Source organism: Bos mutus, chromosome 3 (genome assembly GCF_027580195.1).
Source record: "Bos mutus isolate GX-2022 chromosome 3, NWIPB_WYAK_1.1, whole genome shotgun sequence".
NCBI lineage: Eukaryota > Metazoa > Chordata > Mammalia > Artiodactyla > Bovidae > Bos > Bos mutus.
The window spans coordinates 84,639,190-84,648,075 of NC_091619.1; the positions used below are offsets into that span (position 1 = coordinate 84,639,190).

General features: G+C 43.6%; 1 protein-coding gene across 6 annotated transcripts in view; it reads right to left on the minus strand.

The window, feature by feature from the left end:
• FGGY (FGGY carbohydrate kinase domain containing) overlaps positions 1-3,015 on the minus strand; it is a 516,697-nt gene extending 513,682 nt beyond the window's left edge. For 4 of the 6 annotated variants that reach the window (XM_070367946.1, XM_070367945.1, XM_070367942.1 and 1 more), the window contains exon 1: positions 2,917-3,015. The gene's annotated coding sequence lies outside the window, so the exon portion shown is untranslated. Of the gene's footprint in view, positions 1-2,666; positions 2,839-2,916 lie in introns of those variants that run through there. The other 2 variants (XM_070367943.1, XM_070367944.1) reach the window with 2 other exon arrangements.
• Positions 3,016-8,886: the final 5,871 nt, after the last annotated feature.

An 8,886-nucleotide genomic window follows, 5' to 3' on the forward strand; every position in this document is an offset into this window, starting at 1 on the left:
ATATGGCATAGTTGTACAATGGAATACTACTCAGAAAAACAAAACATAAACCATGTATGCACATACCACCTGGACAAATCTCAAGAGGATCATGCTAAAGAAAAGTCACCATACATAAAAGATACATATTGTATGACCCTACAGATAAATATTCTAAAAAAGTTTAAATAATGTATCCTGACAGGAAGCAGCTCACTGGTTCTTGGAGGGAATTAGAAAAGGGCACAAGAAATCAACGGGGGTATAAGAAATGTTCTTTATCTTGGTTGTGATGATAGTGTCACGGATAATATTAAAACTTCTCAAATTAGACACTTTATATATGTACAGTTTACCTTATGCCAGGTATACCTCAATAAAGCTGCTGAAAAATATCCCAGTGGTGAATGCCTTTTCTTTTCCAGGGTACCCTGACTGCTATATTCTTTCCTTATCTCCTACATTCAATCAGTAAATAATTCTTAAGCATTCTATTCTAATCCCTTTCTTCTAGTCCCATAACTATGCTAACCCATCTCTCACCTGCATTAAATTACTCTCTTCAGTCCTCACCACTTCATTTGCCACCCTGCAGCCAGAATTAACTTTCTAAAACACATCCCTGAGTGTCAGTCACTTCACTAGCTGCTGCTTGCTCTAGAGATACATTTCACTCCTTAACCTGATTCACCTGACCCTCCCTGAGCTGGCCTTTGCACTCTCCCATCCTCCTTTTTGGCGATTTCCCACTTCACTCTCTCCTGTCTGCCCATAATCAGTAGTGCACCAGCCTTGCGTAGCTTTGCCCATGCTGTCCCAGGTCAGCATGTCTCTCCAGCCCAGTCATACTGATGGCCCTATAGTGGGCCATTTGGACTTCTCTCAACTCCTGAGAATCTTTTAAAATTGATTTTTATTGGAGTATAGTTGGTTAACAATGTTGTGTTAGTTTCAGGTGTACAGCAAAGTGAATCAGCAATATCCATTCTTTTTTTTTTAGATTTTTTTTTCCCCATACAGTCCATTACAGGGGAGAATCTTCTTATACCTTGCTACAGCACCAATCTCAGTATCATATAATCTCCTTTGCCAGACTAGACAGAAGCAGAATGGATGAAAGCTTGAAAGCAAAGACCAATCCTTGCTTTCCCAGAGCCTACCACAGTGCTCAGGCCCAGAGCAGGTTCCCAAATCAGGGAACAAACAAATGAACGCAAGAGGTGGTTTGGGTGCCTCCCCTTACATAATCTGAGTAGACTCTAAATTCTACCGTATAAAAATAGGGGCAGGTAAGAGGCTGAATACTCTATGTAGTGCATTCTGGTAAAATAATTATTTCAAATATTTAGGGGTGGGGGTGGGGAAGATTCACTACCTGAAACGGTTTTCAGAACCAGCTGATAACAGATGGTGATTTGAACTAAGTGAAGTAGGTTAGGGAAAGGGAACCAGATTCTAGGAAAAGACAAGGTCCCTAGTAACAATTACTGATAGTAACAATTAACACAGCCTGGAAGAAGGTCCAGTAAACTTAACTTCACCCAGAAAGACACAGATCTCCACCCTCTGGGTTAGTTCCTTCTTCCAGTACACATGTTTTGACTTCCAAAGCCAGCAGGGAGACTCCCTTCCCCTCAGAATCAATCTCCAGGCCTTCTTACCCTCCGGGTTCCTTCAATCATCCTTAATAAAGAGTTTTCTGAGCCTGCCACCAGGAAGTCCTCCTTAGCTGATCCCTCCAAGAGTCAGGCCAGTGACCACCAGGTCAAAAGCCAAGGACAGGACCTCATTAACAGGAAACTCCCAGAAGACCAGGAGGCAGCCAGAAGGCTGGAAGACCCAGCTGACAACTTAACTACAACTTGAGGATGCACATTTGGTGGATTACAGGGAAGGGGGGAAAAGCAAGCAAAATAAAACAGAACTCTACCCTCTATACACCAGCCACAAACTAAAAGGCAGGTTGCCTTCTCACTGCTCTGCAATTCAAAAGCATCATCAATTCCTCCCCCTAATACCGTATTTTAAAAATTAATCTAATGATGACTGCTTTTCAATATTTTGTAAATGACTTGACTCTTTAGAGACAAAATCAGAGACTCTTTAGAGACAAATGTTAAGACATGAAAAGTGCTTTAGTGGAACATAGTCAAGGATTAGGGAAATTCACCATTTTGCATCTTGTTCTTAAAAAGAAAGGTCATTAATAAAAATGGAAAGATACTCCTAGGCCGTTTCTACCCAGGATAACTGTAGCCAAAGGGCATTATACCATCTAATCTAAACTTCAAAAATTACAAGTTGCTGAAAGCGTTGAAAGCTACAAGCAACACAGGTCTTAAAATGCCTTACAGTAGCCAGATTGAAATTAAAAGGCTCAAAAATGCCTAGGTGAAAGTTGCTCCGTCGTGTCCGACTCTTTGCGACCCCAAAATATAGTCCATGGAATTCTACAGGCCAGTAGCCTTTTCCTTCTCCAGGGAATCTTTCCAACCCAAGGATCGAACCTCGGTCTCCTGCATTGCGGGCGGATTCTTTACCAGGAAATATCCTGAAATAGGTGGTAGAGGGCCCTGAGGGGATGAGGGGAAAGCGAGGAAATTAACATAATTAACTGGATAGTGACTGCAGAGGACCCAGGGTTCCACACATCTTAGGCAGCATGGGGGAATGCAGAAAAGGCCCACCCGTCTCTTGAGTGGCCGGACACCTCACCCAGAACACAGGGGACTCAACAAGATCTCCGAGGCCAAGGGCCCGGCTGGCGCTGGCGTTAAGACTCGGGCGGTGAGAGGAGGAAGAGGAGGAGGCGACTGCGGGAAAGGGGAGGGAAGCTTGGGCCAGATACGCTCTCCGGTTGGAGAACGTTCGCGCTGCGAGCCTGCGCTTCTGTAAAGCCCCTGGTACACACGTGGGACTGAGAGGAGGGTCACTTACTTGTCCAATCTGAAATTACATTTTAGCTATCAGGGCTCTGCAGGTTGCTGAGCGGAGCCCCACCGGGCCTGGACTGGGCGGTCCACAGGGGCAGCTGAGGCTCCGCCCCGCCCCGCGCGCGGCCCCGCCCCCTCCGGCCGGGGCCCTTGTAAAACGTGCCGCGATTGGCCCTTTGAACCGGGCCGGGATTGGCCCCTGCCTCTCCTGCGGTCATATGGCCCCGGCGAGTCGTGTGGACCTCAGTCTCTTAACAGGTTCTTCCACCCTCTCAGGGACGTTTAAGGCCTGAAGTGGGTCTGTCCTCTCAGGCCTCGAGTTTCCTGCTCTGCAGGCTCTTCTAGCAGAATTTATCCATGCAAACTTTTCGTAGCCGCTGGTATGTGTCCAGCGTGTATCCTGTAACTTTGCGTTTCAACAATGCACTGAACATCAGGACTCATGCAGACAGTTGCTAAAATAAAGTGGTAGTGGTTTAGTCGCTAAGTCGTGTTCGACTCTTGCGACCCCATGGACTGTGGCCTGCCAGGCTCCTCTGTCCATGGGATTCTCCACGGCAAGAATACTGGAGTGGGTTGCCATTTCCTTCGCCAGGGCATTTTCCTGACCCAGGAATCGAGTCTGGGTCTCCTGCATTACAGGCAGATTCTTTACCGACTGAGCTAAGAGGGAAGCCCTTCTAATAATATTTATCAAATGTTTTTAGTTTGTGCCAGATCCTATTCCTGATACTTTATTTAAATTTTCTCATTTAATTTTGTGAGCAACCATGAGAAGAAGTGTCACAGTTTGTAAATCTACAAATGGGTTCCAGCCTTTAAGGAAATTACAGTCTGGTGGGTCCTGGACACACCTATCTCATTTAATCTTCACTATCCTTACATTTCCAGTTCGCTAGGTCCTAGTTGTCCCTGGTTTACAGATGCAGGGAGTCTGAAACGTTTTTTAGCTTGTTTTGAGACACCCAGTAAGTAACAGGAGGGAAGATTCCACAAACTTAGCTTAAACCTGAGCCATGTCTTTTAAAAAGTCAGGCTCCCAGGCATTTGGAAGATAAGTTATCAAGTCTAAATTCTTTATTTTCCTAGAAAAGGAGATGAAGTTACAGTAAAAGGAAGTTATTGTCCAAGGACATGCCAGCTCTGAGAGGTAAGCCTAGGTAATCACTGTGCTTGCACTGAACTGGGGTGTGTGCCATGTCTGTGATAGTCACTCTGCTCTCCTCATAACTACCCCAAATACATGTTCTTCTCTTGGTCTTACAGGTGAGGATACTGGCTCAGTGAGGCTGAGGCCGTGTGATTAGTTCCTAGGGCTCCTGGATTGGGGTTGTCAGGAGGAAGTTCTTTTCTACCCTTCTAGGTTCTTCTGGCTGGTCAAGAATTGAATTTACAGATCAATGGGAGAAAACCAAATGAAAGTTTAATCACATGTGTACATGGGAAAGACCATCCTCAACTAAAGATTGAAAAAAAAAAAAAGACAAAGATGTTGGAGGTGTGGTTTGAGTTTTCAGAAGGGAGGAAGGCAGTTTACATGAAGACGGAAAATAAAATGTTTAGTAAACAAATGTTTTCTGGATGCACAGAGACAGTAGGACACAGAACAGAATTAGAGAAAAAAAACCTTCCCAGGTTTCTCCCAGTCTACCATACCTAGTTCATGCTATAGTTATCTATGATAGCTTCTTGGAAAAGGTTCCCTGTCTGCATTCTTTAGGCAGCTAAGGGGGGACATCAGAGCTTTTTCCTGAGTCGTCTTGGGCTTTGAATTTTTTCAGCTGTCAATAATTTGCATGCCAAAGAGACATTTTGGGGTGGCAACTCTACCCATCCCCACAGGGTCATTTTCTTTCTTCTACACCATGGCTATTCACCTTCATATTCCAACAAATAGCCAAAGCTTTAACCATGGACTCTTTGGCAATGTGGGAAGTACTAGGATCTGCTTCTCGGCACCTGTGTGAATCATAATGTATTAATACAGTAGGAATAATAATATTAAGACCTGTTCATCTTACCTTTCCAGAGTATTGTGATGAGTAAATAAGGTAATAAATATAGAAATACTTGGTGAAGTGTTAGAAGCTGAACACATGTAAGATGCCTTCTGAACCTTCCTCAGTTGTACCTCAGGAATAGAATAAATGAATATACTGCTTGCCTTAGAAACTATGACAGGAGATCTCATCCTGGCTAGACTTGAATTAATGTGGGTTTTCTTCCTGGCCTTTATAGATGTCTCTGTTACTAGGCATTTGTATTTGATTTGGGTTTGTTTCCTCTTATCATCATGCTGTCGTCAGTGGTAATAGCAACAATAGCGCAGTGGCTGGAGCTCCAGCAGCCATCTTGGACCATGAGAGGATTTCAGGAATGAAGTTTACACACCCCAAGGTGCAAGGGCTTGAGTTTCTAACACCAAGCAGAACCAGACCAATACCCACTGCCCACTTCCACTTGTAAGAAAGAAACTGCTTTCTTGTGCAAGACACTGCAATTTTGTGTTTTCTGTCCATGGGGCCAAACATAACCATAACTGATATGTATACTTTATGTCACAGAAATCCTGGAGCAACTCTGTGATAGATGCAGAAGCAGACCTGAGAGTGTAAATGACTTGTTCAGTGTCATCCAGCCAAGTGATCGAGGCATAATTTTGTGGCCTGTTCTCATTTTCTTTTTCAACTATGACCCACTGCCTATTGTGCATGAACAAATCTATTTTTTTTTTCATCTGCTACAAGTCTCCTACATATGAATGAGTTCTGTTTTGTGAGCACATTCATTAAGTCCAACAAAGTTAGACTAGGTACCCAACTGACACATTGGCTATATAGTACTGTACTGTAGTAGGTTTGTAATACTTTTCATACAGCAAACACATAAAAAATAAATAAATAAAACATTTTTAGTTTTATAGTAAAGTATCTTGAAGATTACAGTAGTACCATACAACAGCTGGCCTACAGAGACACATTCACATCTTTGAAACTTTGCAACTTGAAGGTTTGTATGTAGGGGACTTGCTGTACTTCCACTCCATTCATTTATTCTAGGAGGTGGCAAACTTTTTCTATAAAGCACCAAATAGTGAATTTGGGGGACTTTGTAAGTCATCTAGTTTCTGTTGCAACTACTCAACTCTGCTTTTGTAGGGCAAAAGCAACCATAGATAAAAGTAAATAAGTGGGTGTAACTATTTCAATACAACTTTACAAAGGCATACAATGGCCAGTGTGACCCAGTGTGCCTTAGCTTGCCAGCCCCTGATTTATTAGATTCTGATGTCCCATCACAAGAGTGCATCAAAAATATATTACAGGGTGTAGGGGGACTGTGACATTCCAGGCATCTGTACACTGTTGACCAGTATAAAGCTAGTGAGTGACAATGAGATACAAAAGAAAGAAAGATCCCTAAATTGATAATCATGAGATCTGGACACTCAGTTCAAATCTGCCCTGAAACCAGACCTATATCCTGAACCAACCCCAGTTGCCTAAGTTTCCTTTATATTGGGATCAAATAACGTAAATATTATCCATACTTTCCCATTTTTCATGGCTACAAGGAAGACTAAGATGATATACATAACCGTAACTTGAAAGCTGCAATTATTATGTGTACTATGTGTACACTGCTTCACTTTAGGTGGGATTATAGCCTCCTTCAGCTCTCTATCCTTACCTCTATCATGGAACTAGAATGTATCAAATGCTTAGTAGTTATTAGTGCATCTGTTTATTTTCACTAAGCATAAAGGATTATCATGTCACATTGGATTAAAAGACTCAATTATTGGAAAGTCTTGACATCCACTCTAGGTTATTGGCAGGCAGTGTGGGGATCACGCAAAGTCGTCGTCCATTAGACAGGTCACAAGTCACATCAGTGACGCAGCACATCAGATTTAAGTGAGACAGAAAGAGCTGGGTTGTGACACTGGAACCAGCTGAACTGGAAGTTTGTGTAATTTCCTTCCTGTTCAGAGACTATTATGTGCAATATCAGGAGGCAGACAGGAGACCTGGTGCTCTCCCTGGTGATCCATGGTGACCCTCTGATGCTCCAACTGCATTCTCTGAAAGCTTTTTCTAAGTAACCACCCCTTCCCCACTACGGAGAAGACATATTTTCCCTGAGATTCTTAGAGTCATGGCACAGAAATAGGTATGCTTATTCATTTATTCATGAATTCAGACACTTATGTATTCACACATCTAACAGTTTGAGAGACTTTTTTTTAATTTATATATTTATTTTAATTGGAGGATAGTTACTTTACAGTATTGTTATGGTATTTGCCATATATCAGTATGAATTGGCCATAGGCATACACGTGTCCCCTCTGTCCTGAACCTCCCTTCCGCCTCATTCCCTATCCCATCCTTCCAACTTGTCAGAGTACCAGCTTTGGGTACCCTTTATCATACATTAAACTCCCACTGGTCATCTATTTTAGATATGCTAATGTATATGTTTCAAAGCTATTCTCTCAAATCATCCCACCCTCTCCCTCTCCCACTGAGTCCGAAAGTCTGTTCTTTATGGAGATGGTGTTGAGAAGAACAGATATTGTCCATGTCATCATGAAACTGACAGACACGAAACAGACATTCAATATATAAGCATACAGAGATAGATAGATATATATATATCTGCAACTGAATCCATGTAGATAGATCCAGTTGCAGGTAGGACTGGATGTGGGATACTATGACAGAGGGAACGTGATTTCAATTGAAGTCTGAAATTGGTGATTCTGAGGAGCCTGGTGCATTACATACACTGAAGACCTAAGGGTCTTCAACAACCTTGTAAAGTGGCTACTATCACAACCACTGGCAACTAGGGAAACTGAGGCTTAAGGGGAGATTAGCTGATTGGCTTCAGGTTGCACTGTTAGTAAGTTTGGAGCAGGCGGTGCTCTCTCCACTGCTCTGCACTGCACAGCACAAACCCAAAGGTCGCATTTTTCCAGCTTCCACCTTTGCACACACTATGCCTCCTTCAACCTGGAAAGCCTACCCCTCCATCCTTCTCTTATTGGATTCATAATCTGCCTTCAGCATCTAATGCAGGACCTGCTTCCTCAGCAGGTCTCAACACATCTCTTGTTTTCTAAGCTTCCGTAACAGTCGTCATGTTTTACTCATGTGGCACTGGCCCTGAGACACCTGGTAAAGTTCCTTCTCCTTACTCGCCTGCCCTGATGCCCTTGTTCACAGTCCTGTGAGAAGCACAAAGTCATCAAAGCAGACAAACCTGGGTTCTTTTTCAAGTCCTACTTGTTTCTTTAATGACCTGGAGAACATTGCTTAACCTCTCTGTAGTTTCTTTGGAGAACAGTAATTTATTTCTTGAGATAGGTCTTAAAGCACGTGTCCCAGTGCTGAATGGATAGTACTTGGTCCTTGCTTCATAGTTTTATGTGCTGTGCCGTGCTTAGTCGCTCAGTCATGTCTGACTCTTTATGACCTCATGGACTGTAGCCCACCAGGCTCCTCTGTCTATGGGGATTCTCCAGGCAAGAATACTGGAGTAGGTTGCCATGCCTTCCTCCAGGGGATCTTCCGAACCCAGGGATCAAACCCAGGTCTCCTGCATTGCAGGTGGATTCTTTACCATCTGAGCCTCCAGGGATGCCCCATTACCTAGATCAGAAGCCTGTGGAGGGCAAGACCTATGCCTTCTACTTTACAGTCTCAGCAACTATCACAGTGCTCTGTGATAGCAGGTATCATGCTTGTGCTGTCACTCAGCTGTGTCCAACTCTATGATCCCTGTGGACTGTAGCCTTTCAGGCTCCTCTGTCCATGGAGTTTCCCAGGTGCCGGGAGCCACCACGGGAGATCCCACCCATGACAAAGGTCATGCGGAAGAGACCTGACAGCAGAGGCAGATCAGGCCTCGAGGGACCCCCTGAATCTGCTCGACCATCCACCCCAAAACCAAAATCTGTCTGTCTTAC